Consider the following 14258-nt stretch of genomic DNA (forward strand, 5'->3'; position numbering starts at 1 on the left):
AGAGAGAGAGAGAGAGAGAGAGAGAGAGAGAGAGAGAGAGAGAGAGAGAGAGAGAGAGTATAACATATCAGCATAAGATATGACAAAATTAAGTTCTCCTTAACTCTTCCAAAAAATATTTACATATACAAAGCACTACATTTTTATTGACATAATCATCCACATAACTTCTCTCCCACATTCTCTTGTTTTTCCTCAACTTTCTAACAATTAATCAAAACATTAGTCATATAAAATAGAAATCAGAGCATAGAACAGAGTAATAGGATTAACAACTACCTGCAATAAGCTCCTTAACAAACCCTAATCGAGGAGATGACCCTCTGTCACTCTCGTGTTGATATCCACCACATACAACGATGAAACCGAGTAAGATAATTAGGGTGAAATCGAGAGTGACAGAAATGGATGAAAAAAGAATAAAGAGAAAGGTAAAGTCCTTACTATAATGGAGACGAGCGGAGGAGATGGTGGTTGAACTTGGGCTGCAGTGGCACGTTATGGGGCAGCTTAATTAAGGACACAGAGGGAGAGAGAGAGAGAGAGAGAGAGAGAGAGAGAGAGAGAGAGAGAGAGAGAGAGAGAGAGAGAGAGAGAGAGAGAGAGAGAGAGAGAGAGAGAGAGAGAGTATAACATATCAGCATAATATATGACAAAATTAAGTTCTCCTTAACTCTTCCAAAAAATATTTACATATACAAAGCACTACATTTTTATTGACATAATCATCCACATAACTTCTCTCCCACATTCTCTTGTTTTTCCTCAACTTTCTAACAATTAATCAAAACATTAGTCATATAAAATAGAAATCAGAGCATAGAACAGAGTAATAGGATTAACAACTACCTGCAATAAGCTCCTTAACAAACCCTAATCGAGGAGATGACCCTCTGTCACTCTCGTGTTGATATCCACCACATACAACGATGAAACCGAGTAAGATAATTAGGGTGAAATCGAGAGTGACAGAAATGGATGAAAAAAGAATAAAGAGAAAGGTAAAGTCCTTACTATAATGGAGACGAGCGGAGGAGATGGTGGTTGAACTTGGGCTGCAGTGGCACGTTATGGGGCAGCTTAATTAAGGACACAGAGGGAGAGAGAGAGAGAGAGAGAGAGAGAGAGAGAGAGAGAGAGAGAGAGAGAGAGAGAGAGAGAGAGAGAGAGAGAGAGAGAGAGAGTATAACATATCAGCATAATATATGACAAAATTAAGTTCTCCTTAACTCTTCCAAAAAATATTTACATATACAAAGCACTACATTTTTATTGACATAATCATCCACATAACTTCTCTCCCACATTCTCTTGTTTTTCCTCAACTTTCTAACAATTAATCAAAACATTAGTCATATAAAATAGAAATCAGAGCATAGAACAGAGTAATAGGATTAACAACTACCTGCAATAAGCTCCTTAACAAACCCTAATCGAGGAGATGACCCTCTGTCACTCTCGTGTTGATATCCACCACATACAACGATGAAACCGAGTAAGATAATTAGGGTGAAATCGAGAGTGACAGAAATGGATGAAAAAAGAATAAAGAGAAAGGTAAAGTCCTTACTATAATGGAGACGAGCGGAGGAGATGGTGGTTGAACTTGGGCTGCAGTGGCACGTTATGGGGCAGCTTAATTAAGGACACAGAGGGAGAGAGAGAGAGAGAGAGAGAGAGAGAGAGAGAGAGAGAGAGAGAGAGAGAGAGAGAGAGAGAGAGAGTATCAGGCCGGGCTGGGAAGAACGAAAGAAGGGGAAAAAGTGAGTGATTTTATCTTAAAACTTATTCTTGCGGTTTATTCTCCTCGTAAAAGCTAATAAGATTGTGATTTCAGTGTTTATCTGGAAAATTTTTGGTGATGACTTTTTGTTGCCATAAAGCATTTTTTTTATTGACAAACTTTTGCTTATCGGAGGTGATCTCACTACAAAAAGCTGATTTTTTTTTTTTTTTTTTTTTTTTGTAGACATTGTTTGTGGCATTAGCTAAGTATTTGTCACCATCATAGATCTTGAAAAAAAAATAACTAGTTGGAAATGGCCAAATATGTTGTAGTGAGACTCAAAGCAGAGCTACGTGCATGATGTATATGCTTGATTGTGATATGCTTCCTTCCCTTATTGTTTAGAAATGTTGAACCTAGAAAGAACCTTTCAAATTGGGCTAAGCAAAAATTTGAAAATCTCACTCTGCCTTTGACTCTGCATCTACTCCATTCCGATTCCGAGTCTAAGTTGTACATATTTTTATAAAATTATATGTATTTTTTATATATTAATAATATATATTTTATATAACTAGAACTTATATAATTAATTAAATTCAACAATATATTAGTATGAGAAAATTATTATAAAACAATATGCTTATACTCTAATATAAATTGACTAATAATAATTTAGTATATGTAAACACCATACTATTAACTCTTACTACCATATAACACTAATGTATAAACACTAATATATAAACACAAATTTATAAAAACATGTAATACTAATGATATAATAACTAATGTATAATAACATTTCATACTAATATATTATCTATAAACACAAATATATAAATTTATAATAACATGTAACACTAATATGTAATAACTAAAGTATAATAACATATACTAATAATGTATAATAATCAATATATAATAATATGTAATACTAGTATATAAATACTAACATATAATGACATATAATACTAATGTATACTAACATTAATTTGTACAATGATTTAGTTTTTCAATTTTGGTTATGTTTTAATAAAATTGAAATTAAAAAATACTTTTTTTAAAGAAACTAAAATCTGGAAGTCTAAATCCGATTAATGAGAGCTCAAGATCGTCAAATTGAAATTTCAAATGGGGTAAGAAAAAAATCCCAATAAAAAATTCCAAATCCGGCTTCGCTTCGACAAGTCAAAGTCAGATCGGTGGCTATGCGAATCGAAGTCGGAGTTGGAGGTCGGAGTGGGGTCCTTTGAGTACCTCCACTCCCTTTGGCTATACTGCAAGTCTTTGGACTCGACTTTGGTGCCTGAATAAGGGGCCGTGTGGTGTTTTGACTTCTAAGCCCTTTGGTTACATCGCTAGTCTTTGGACTTGACTTTGGTAACTAAGTAAGGAGGTCATGGGCATGCAAGCTGAAAAACCATCAGCCTTTATTAAGAGTAAAACATTTTCAAATGCTCAGTGTTCCAAGTGTGTTGTAACTCCTTTCATTGGCTAATCTTGAGGTGGTATGATCTTAGTCGGTTGTTAGCTATTACTACATATGGCTCTTCCCAACATGGTCCAAGCTTTCCTTCATCTTGTGTTATCACTCACATTTCTTTGAGAACCAAGTCACCTATTTTAAAGGATATGGGCTTGACTTGCTCGTTGAAGTAGCTCTCTATCTTTCTTTATGGAGGACGTTTTGGATCTCGGCTTCATCTCTTTTCTCCTCTAGGAGGTCGAGGTGAGTTTGGTGTGTAGGCAAACCAATTTCCACTAGGGCGACTACTTCGCTCCCAAAAGCCAATATGAATGGTGTTTCACCTATTGGGATCTTCACTGTCGTTCTATATGCCCACAACACTTTTGGGAGCTCTTCCAACCACTCTCCCTTCCTGTCAATTATCTTCTTTTTTAAAATCTCAAGTAAAGTCTTGTTTGTCGCCTCCGCCTACCCATTAGCTTGTGGGTGCCTAGGTGATAAGTACTTGGCTTGGATTTCTAACTATTTGCACCATTCTTTGCAATGTTCTAAATCAAACTGCTTCCTGTTTTGTATAATATGCTGTTAGACATTCTGAATCGATAGATAATGTTTTTCCAAAGAAACTTAGTGATAACTTTTGCCGTTATAGTTGCAAGGTGTTCAACTTCCGCCCATTTCATAAAATAGTCTATAGTGATGACTATATGTTTTACCCTTATTCCCAAGAGGGAAGGGAACGAACAAGTCAATTCCCCATTGGGCTAGCGGCCATGGGGCAATGATAGACAATAACTTCTCCAATGAGCAGTGCGAGAAGGGGGTGTGAATCTAGCATTTGATGCACTTTTTCTCAAATTGCTTGGTGTCCCTGAGGGCATTGGGTCAGTAATAGCTCGTTCTGAAAGCTTTCATCGCCTACGCTTTTCCACCAAAATGGTTTCCAGAAACGCCCTCATGTATCTTCACTAAAATGTATTATACTTCCTCAAGTGAGATGCATCTTACACAGGGGGTGGAAAATCCTTTTTTGTAAAGGATTCCATCAACTCTGACCAATTGTTTTGCACTCCTTTTGATCTTCTTCGTTGTTTCTTTCTCCTCAGGGAGCTTGCCTAAGTCCAAGTACTCAAAAATTGCTTTAGTCCATTCTGGCCCTACTTGGCTCACTTACATTCCAATTGCTGGGATCTTTATCACTCTTTTGTATACCTACCAGGAGAGATTCACCTCATCCCTCACGAGGGCACCTTTGGCCATTATGTTTGCTATCGAATTGTCTTCTCTCAGTATTTGCTCAAGACTAAAATAGGTCAGTCGATTGCGAATCTCCTCAAGTATTTTTTTTTCAACTTTCCCCTTTTGTGGCTTATGCCCTGGTGATTTTACCATGATTTGGGAATCCACCTTTGCTTCAATCACCACGATGCCTATAGCTTTCGCGATCGAGAGTCCAACTATCAGGGCCTCGTGCTCAGCTTCGTTATTAGTGATTTTAAACGTGAGTGTAGCCATGTAATAATGCTCTTTCCCATCTTTTTCGATGATCTGGAACCCTATTCCTCCTCCCATTTGACAAGTGAATCCGTCAACAAAAACCCGCCAGGGTTGCTAGTGTGATGTAATTTTAGCTTTTACTAATAACCATATAAACTCGGCAAAGAAATCTGCCAAAGCTTTCCCGTTTACTGTACTTCTAGGTACGTACTCATCATTGAACTCACTGAGTTCTACTAACCATGCAACCAATCTACCTGAGTTGTCTGTTTTCTACAGTATTCTCTCGATTGGGTGTTCTGTTAACACGTTTATGGGATGAGCTTAAAAATATGGTCGTAATCTAGTTTCAGCACCTTTCAATGCACAACTTGTATAGTATACTAGTGTTTGCGTTGCTTTTTCTTCTTTATAGGACAGCGAAAACGGTGTTGGGGGATACCACCAAGTATACGTACAAGGTGTCTTCCTGATTAGGCTACTTCAATAGTGGTGGGTTAGATAACTATTGTTTCAATTCTTAGAAAGCTAGATCACATTCCCCATTTCGCAGATGTACCTTGCATAGAACCCTAAAGAAGGGAAAACATTTATCCATAAACCTTGAAACAAACTGTTCAAAGCTACTACTCTGCCTACCAATTGTTGGGGGGTCATTGATGTTCTAGGGTCACTTCATATTCAAGACAACGTCAATCTTCTCTGGGTTCACCTAGATGCCCCTCTCGGAGACGATAAAACCCAAAAATTTTCCAGAAACCACACCAAAAATGCACATCATCGGATTTAGTTTCATTTTATACTTGCAATGCACATCGAAAGATTCTCATAGGTCAACCAAGTGCTGGGTGGGTTCTTTGTTTTTCACCAGTAAGTCATCGACGTATACCTCTATAGTCTTTTTGATCTGTTGTTTAAACATTCGATTGGCTAACCTTTGGTAAGTTGCCTTAGCATTTTTCAACTCGAAGGGGATTACTCGATAGTAGTAATGACCTCTGTCGGTAATAAATGCCATCTTTTCTTCTTCCGATTTGTTCATGCGGATCTAATTGTATCCTAAATAAGCATCCATAAAACTCAGCACGAAGTGTCCCACCATGGCGTCTACGATAATGTATATTTATGGCAATGGGAAGCTATCCTTGGGGCATGCTTTATTTAAGTCTGTAAAATCAACACACATTCTTCACTTCTCATTCACTTTCTTCATCAACATCACGTTGGAAAGCCACTCTAGCTAGTATGTTTCCCTTATAAATCTTGCCTCTAAAAGGCGATGGCTATGGCTATGCACTTCTCTATGCCCTCGACTATGGCTATGCACTTCTCTATGTTGAAAGTTCTTCTCTTTTGGCGTATCTTCTTTGCTGTTGGACCAACACACAGCTTGTGTTCCATGACGGCATTATCAATTCCTGGCATGTCTTCGTGATTCCAGGTGAACACATCTCTGTGCTCAATTAGTAGTTGTTTTAATGCCTCTTAATATTCGGGTGAGAGTCTTGTTCCCACACGAGTGGTGGCGCTTGGATGGTTTGGGTGTAGTGTCACCAGCTCCAAAGGCTCATTTGATTCTTCTTGTATTATTGTTCTCATTCTTAGCCTCCATGTCTTGGCCAGCTACAACTAATGGTGGAGTTGGTGGCTTGGTAATCGAGTTTTTCGTGACACATACTCCCGGCACCCCTGCCTTGAGTTCTTGCACATAGCATTCCCGAGTTAGGATTTACTCCCCTTGCCGATGCATCCTTAATTGGAAACTTCATTTTCAGGTGGTAGGTAGAAGTGACAACTTTCAAATTATCCAAAGTTGGATGCCCCAATATGGCATTGTAGGATGACGGGGCTTTAACCACCTAGAAGTCTATCATTGTTGTAACCATGTTGGCCCCCTGACCAACCATGACTAGTAATTCGATGGCACTCATTGGTTGAACAGCCTCGTCAAAAAATCCCTTTAGAGGGGTTGGTGATGGGCATAGCCTATTAGGGCTAATGCCCATTTTGGCAAAGGCATCTCAAAATAAAATGTCAGTTAAGCTCACATTGTCAATTAAGATCCCCCTGGTGGTATAGTTTGTGATTAACAAAGTAAGTACCAGGGCATTGTCATAGGGGTATAAGACCCATTGGCAATCTTCGTCTTCAAAGGAAATAATAGGCGGGGAATCCAGTCTGGGGTATTTGAAGGATTTATCCGCCAAGTACACCTCGTGATACTTTTCTTGATGGGTGTGAGCCTTTCTGCTAGGTGGTGTCATTCCCCCACCAGCAAATCCTCCTGCTATGGTGCGAATTTCTCCAAGGGGGCTTGGTCTTGGTCGCAAGGTTGGTGAGGGATGTGTTGCCTCCATTCCCTATCTTGTCTCCCCTTGTAGGTGGGCGTGCCTCTTTCATTGTAGTTCTCAAATTTTTTTATACATTCATATTGTTATGGATGAGGCGAGGCCCTTGGCCTCACTGGGTTGGGTGTCTTTCTCGCCCCTCGCCCTAATCACTTGTCCCATTTTTCCTGTCTCTCAAACTGCTTGAATTCTTGGCTTCCAACTTCACCTCTTGCTTCATGGGTTCTAGGAGGGCCTACAAATTGTCATCTACATTAACATAATCGTCAGCCCTATCCATGAATTCCCTCAAAATCGAGGGGGTTTTCCTGGCCAACTTGATCATGAATGGACTCCAGGGCTATATGCCTCCCAGTAGGGCAGCTAGCGTGATCTCTCGTCTTGATCATTCGTGTTAAGTTTTTCTTATTGAATCGGGTCAAATATGCTTTCAAGCTCTTCCCTTCTCTCTGCTTAATGGTGAGAATGTAAATTGTGGGTCGTCGGCGTTCTCCTACTCGCCATGAATTGCATTAAAAATTGTTTGGCCAACTCTTCAAAACTGTTGATAAACCCTGGTCACAAAGTTTTAAATCAGTTGTGCGCTATTCCTTTCAAGGTTAATGGGAAAGCGTGACAGGTTATCTCTCCTGGGAAGCCTTGAAGAGTTATGTGTGCTTTAAAATTCTCCAAGTGATCTACAGGATCCCTAAATCCGTCATACATATCAATCTAGTGGACTTTGAATTTGGGCAGGAGTTGTATTGCCATTACTTCATCACTGTAGGAAAGATCTGTCTGGTTCAGCAGTTGCTCTACAGAGGAAGATCCTCCTATCTTTCTTGACATCTCCTCGTATTTATCTACAAGGCTACGCAGTTCATCATGTAGTCTCTTCTTTTCTAGCTCTTCGGCATTAACTCCTCATGCACTTTGCGCATCTACTTCTATCTGTTCATTGTTGACTGGTGGTGTAGCAAAGTTCTGTCACTTCAGCTCTTCGTTCTCCTCCCATAGCTGTTCCACCAGTCATTGCATTTTCCAGATTTTCTTCAGCATCCGTTAGCCTTACTTCCATCCCTATCACGTTAATCTCTTGGTCTCGGGTTGCCTATGATACCGTTGTAGTTGGCATGTGAAAGTCACGTTGAAGTTTGTAAATATCCCACAAACAATACCACTGTTAAAGACGTGTTTCACACCACTAACAGTACAGATAACTTGCAATGAAATGAGAGGGCTGCCCAGTGGAACTTCGATGTTTAAGTTAAAGAAAGTGGTCTCAATATAAATATATGAATCAATGTAGTAAATGTGTTACATTCATGTGTTATTTATAAGAGCGTGGTAAGGATGATAACGAAAAATTTCCCAAATTTATCTTGAAGACTCTCCGTATAAATTAGAGTAATCACCTCCCTGATTAGTCGGATGTGTTATCTATTCTCATAATCTATAACACCTATCAATAAAACCAATCATTGGGCTCGTAGTTCAGCACCTGACGCCACAAACTTGGCTCCTTTAATACATGGACTTATTCCTTCAAGGCACTTTATATCCCTTCGAGGCCAAATATATAGGATATAAATAAAATTTGCAGTTCATGGAAAAAGTCATGAAATTTGCATAGGCGTTGTCGAGCTGTTTATAATTTTCCTAATATTCAAATTGAAAGTCAACAACAATATATAATACTATAATTAATATATATTTTCACAACTTGGTGATTACTTAAATCTTTGTAGTATATATTAATGTTCTTAATTTGTTTTCTTTATCCTTTTCGTCATGATCAATCTTTCAATATATACGTGCAACAATAAGTGATAAACATGTCTATTCAAAGTGCATGACAAGTTTGTAACCACAACCAAGGATCAAGACTAACTATATGTAATACATGAATATTCATGCATGCATTTAGCTACGCCATATATAAATGGATTTCATATCTTAATCGTGGAGAACAATATTAGGCTCACTTCTAAAATTAGAAAATTCTGTTCTAGAGAGTTTAGTTTATATAGTAACTAGTTTTATGAATTACATTCTTATTACAATGAAAATTTGATGAAATTTATATCATATTATATATACAATTCTACAAAACTTATAGCCATGCATTCAATTATTTTTACAACTCTATTTTAAATGGAGAACATTTTGTAGAATAAAGATGCTTTTGTAACTATTTTATACATTATTTAAAAAAATACCCTCACTAAAATTATGTTTTAAAATTAACAAAAAAAAAATAGTAATCTATCCTTATCGATCATCTTATAAATTTGATTATCACATCATATTAGATAAGTAAAAATAAAGAAGATTGGTATAGGAAATCAAAAGCTGAAAATTTAAGAAACTGGCATGCATATAATTATAAAGTGAAATGATTTGTACAATAATAATACTAGATACAGTTTTAAGGTATGAAAACTCTATGTAGGGCTATGCATATGACCCGCATACCCGCTAGGCCCGATTAGACTGACCCGAACCGACTTGTATTTTATCGGGTTATTATTTGAGCGAGTTGGAGAACCCGATTAAGAACGGGTTTGTATATTAGAGTCAACCCGTTCGACAAACTTCCAATCCTCAAACCCTAGCCAGTAGCCACCCAAGTCCCGTTCATGAGAAATCCTAGACTCCTTCCATTGGATTAGTTGAAGGACCTTAAGGCATCTTCATGCGCTGAAGTAGTGAAATGGATCAGTAGGCAAATTGCGCCGCCCATCGATTCGCTGAAGAGAAAATAAGGTAGCCCGCAGAACCAAATCTCCTATTTGACAAACTTGAAGATCAAATGGGAATGGACCATGCAGATGAGGCCACAAGCAGGGGAGAAGGTGGAGAGCAAAATACCTGGGCAATGTAACGGGCACAAAATCCTTTTCCATGGGTCGTAAGATTGGCCATGGCCTTCGAGGTCAAAAGCGAAGCATGCAAAACCGTTTTGGGCAAGGAAGATAAGGGTAGCCTAGAAGGTCCGGCTGATGTTGTTGCCGTAGCCATGGACTATGCAGATGAGGCCACGAGCAGGAGAGGAGGTGGACAGCGAAAAACCTCAATGAAATCTTTTCCCTAGGCTTGAGCAACGAGTTGAGGGAACCCAAGCTTGTACTCCATGAGAATAGCGATGATGGGTGCGTCTGTGGCATAACTTGTAGAACAATGCCACCATTGCCATGGCCAAGGAGTTATGGACTTGAAGCTATTTGAGGTTGGAGATGGAGATGGCAGCAAAGGTGGCCAATTATATGGTTTGTTCATAATTTTAAACCTAGGTTAGGTCAAACGGGTTCGACCAGGTTTCATTTTGATTGAGTCGGTTCAGTTCAGGTTGCCTACTTTTCATATGGCTAGATGGGTCAGGTCGGGCACAGAGATGACCCTACTCGAACGCCATGAGGAGCTCCTGGAATTCGCTTCCGTGAACCCCAGCATTGTTGATTAATCGATTTCACTGCGGCTTGAATTTTAGGTTTATTTCCAGGGTGTTCAGCGATAAGGAATTAAGTATTTTTTTTGGTTTTGGTATGGATTTAATTAACTTATAATTACCAATAAGATTAATCTTTCTTTTTATCGGAGCAGGGAAGAAAAGAAAGGAAAATTAATACTGTTTTAATTATGGAAATTTGAAGTTTTATTTTGTGTCACAAGACGAATTGTTTCAGCACTGATGATGATCTCCAGATGTCGGGAAAATAAAAACATTATTTGACATCCTAATCCAGATTTTCCAATTTTGACACATGAGACTTTGTAAGTTTTTTTTTTTTTGGGTATATAACGTGTCAACTCTACTAGTTACGATAAAAACAGAACATCGTAAAAAAAAGGGATCGGAGTATCTTTTGGTTAGGGGGGAGTTCGGTTCGGTGCAGGGAGATTTTGTGGACCGGATTGAACCTATTCGGTCTAAAGTTTTTCTACCTTGGAGCAGACCGAACTCCCAAAGGACCAGGACGGTCCGGTCTCATTCGGAACGGTCCGATCCAGTTAGTCCGTTCAGTCCACCCTTAACTTTTTTTTTTTTAAATCTAATGGCATTTTGTTTAATACTTATTTAATTATATTGTGATATATTTAATATATATACATATGGTATACTATTATATACTAGGTCAAAACAACGTGCAAAGCACGTTTGTCTAGTTAGATCAAACGTAATTTTCATAATATTATTTTGTAATTTTTAAATTGTAAAATTTAAATAATGTACTTTCTTGATATTAATAATTATTTTTACATTTGAATTACACTCTAGTTTAAATTATTTTATTGTTGGGGATTTTTGATTGTTTTATTTTATTAATATTTAATTTTAATGTTTTTATTTGATTTTTCTTGATTTTTATTGTGTTTTTTTACCATGTTGGATTTTTAATTTCTGGTAGGCTTTGTTCTAGTGGGTTTTTTTCTTTTAGGCCAAATTCCTTCAGTTTTCGAGCCCAGCCCGTGTGCCTTAAGCCCAGCCCCCTTTCTCCCCAAAAACGACGTCGTTTGCTCTCTAGCCCTTAGGGCTTTGCTTCTTCTTTCTTTCCTTCTGCTGGCGTCGTTGCTCCCTCTTTCCTCTTCTTCTTCTTCCTCTGTTTTCTTTTATTCTCTACCTATCCTTACCCATGAGGTTCCAACTTCCCAGTCTGCGTCCTTCAAGCAGCCATCGAAGTCCAAAGCCTATGGGGTCGTTCAACTTCAAGACCATGTCGACAGGCTCGGCGGTCACCGTGGCCTCCATGGTCACTCTGTTTGTACCGTCCCGTGGCTCCCACAACGTCAGCCAATCTAGTCCCAGCGCTTGGCTCATCCTTCTCCCCGAGGACGGCGCCTGGAACCCATGGGGCCTCCTCGAGGTGTGGTGCAAGCGTGGTTGCTTTGATGCGGTCGGCTACCGCTTCGAACTCTTAACCTGCACCGATGTCGCCACCACGCTTGCTGCCAACTCAATCAACTCCAGGAACAGTGGGAAATTCAGCATAGTCAGAACCTTTGGCGTCAGCAACACCCCAGGGCACACCACCAATAGCAACTGCAATCTTGGATCCGGGTCAAAATCGCTACTCACTTACAGAATGGAAGACTTCGAAGACGAGGTACTACAGGAGGTTTTCACAACGATGAGAAGGGAGAGATGGAATGCGGTGGGATCCAGGGTTTGTGGAATTACACAAATAGCCACAAACGGTGTACTAACTGCTGTTTAACAGTAAGAATAAAATTAACGGCAAAAACAACATTTTCTGTTAAAACAAGAAATTTCGTTTCCTACACACTTTTTATATATAGAAGATATTAATATATATATTAGTAATACACTAATACTATTAGTCTATAGGTATATAGTAAATTAGTAATAGTTATTAACTTATTTACTATAACTAATAATACACTAGTACTAATACTATAACTAATAACTATATATAATAATAGTATTACTATATCTTTTCAAACCCCACTCATTTATTAATACTCTATGTCATACTATATTAAATAATAGTAAAATACTCTTATTACTAATGCTCTATGTAGTTATATTAAATACTATATTATTAATATTCTATGTAGTTATAGTGATTTAATACTAACAGATTACATTTTTTTTTTTTGATAAGCAATAGCAACTTCATTGATTAATTAGATAATTACAGACATTTATCAAGCCAAAGAGCTTGAGAAAGAAAGTCTGGAATACAATCTCCCCACATCTCAATATTTTCAACCTTCCACACATAACGGGCAAGACAATGTGCTGCCACATTACTCTCCCTATAAACATGAGTATAAGAGCAAGAAGCAAAATAAGTTTGAAGGTGTAGAACTTCAGCAAATAGAGAACCAGAAGCCAAATCCAACATGTCATTCTTCTGCAAGAAATCAATAAGTAAAAGACAATTCGACTCCACAATTAAATTTTGAATTCCCATGCCAAGACAAAGCTGCATGCCCCGAAACACAGCCAACAATTCAATAGTTTCAAGCTGATCGACTTCCTGTGCAGCCAAACTAGCAGCCATAACTACCTTACCTACAACATCTCTTAGAATAGCCCCAATCCCAGCCTTACGAATATCACTGAAGAGAGCACCATCAGTATTAAGCTTTAAATACTCAGTTGGAGGAGGAGACCATTGTAAACACTGTTGCGCCTTTAAACGAGATTGAACCTCCTCAAGATGCCCAAAGCATGCTCAGCAACCTGCGGTGGTGGCAACTCAATTAGCTCAAATTCCTTTTTATTTCGTCTATACCAAAAACTCCAAAGCAGTGAGCAAAATGTGGCCATTTTGTCAAACTCCTTTCTCTAACATAACTGTAGAAGTGCATCAAAGATATAAGCATAAGCATTTATGTTTAACCCAGGCATCAGCTGCTGCCAGCACCCTCGGAGTAGAGCACAATTGAGAATGGCATGATTCAAGTCTTCAACTGGAAAATCACAAAAACTACATTTACTATCCAATAGCACCTGTTTCTGCAAGAGTTTATGCTTTGCAGGTAGAACATCTTTACAAGCTCGCCAAATAAAAATTTTAAGTTTGTTTGGGACATGCAGATTCCATATAGTTTTCCAAACCAGGTTTTGACCACCCATCTCGGAAGCCTATGCTACCACACCCCTCTTTTGCTCTTGAATAAATCTATAGCAGCCTTTAACTGAAAACAGGCCATTTCTTTCAAAATCCCATATCCATTTGTCAGTTGTACCCTCAGGTCCTATCATCACCTTACAAATATCCAAGATCACATTTGGATTGAAGAGAGATCTAAGCATGTCCAGATTCCAACCTCTAAGTGAGTTGTCAAATAACAAGTCAACCCGGGCCTCCCTAGTTGCCTCAGTGACAGCATATCCCTCTATTGCTAGAGATTGATGTTGAGGAATCCACCTATCAGTCCATAAAAGAGCTGTTTTCCCATCCCCAATCCTCCATCGACACCCCTCCTTTAACCACCTTTTAGCTTCCCAGATACCTCTCCACGAGTAGGAAGGGCAGTGGCCCAAACCAGCATCAAAGAAACTAGTAGTTGAGAAATACCTTGCCTTGAGTAATTACATATTACATATTAAGTTAACTATACTAATACTATTATAAATTTATACAAATATGATATATTATAATTTTTACCATAACTCTTATAATATATTAATATATTGATATATACTAATACTATATATTATAGTTAATAGTTATACATTAAAGAATATAATAATACATTGATACTA

The sequence above is a fragment of the Carya illinoinensis genome, chromosome 11 (genome assembly GCF_018687715.1).
Source record: "Carya illinoinensis cultivar Pawnee chromosome 11, C.illinoinensisPawnee_v1, whole genome shotgun sequence".
Lineage (NCBI taxonomy): Eukaryota > Viridiplantae > Streptophyta > Magnoliopsida > Fagales > Juglandaceae > Carya > Carya illinoinensis.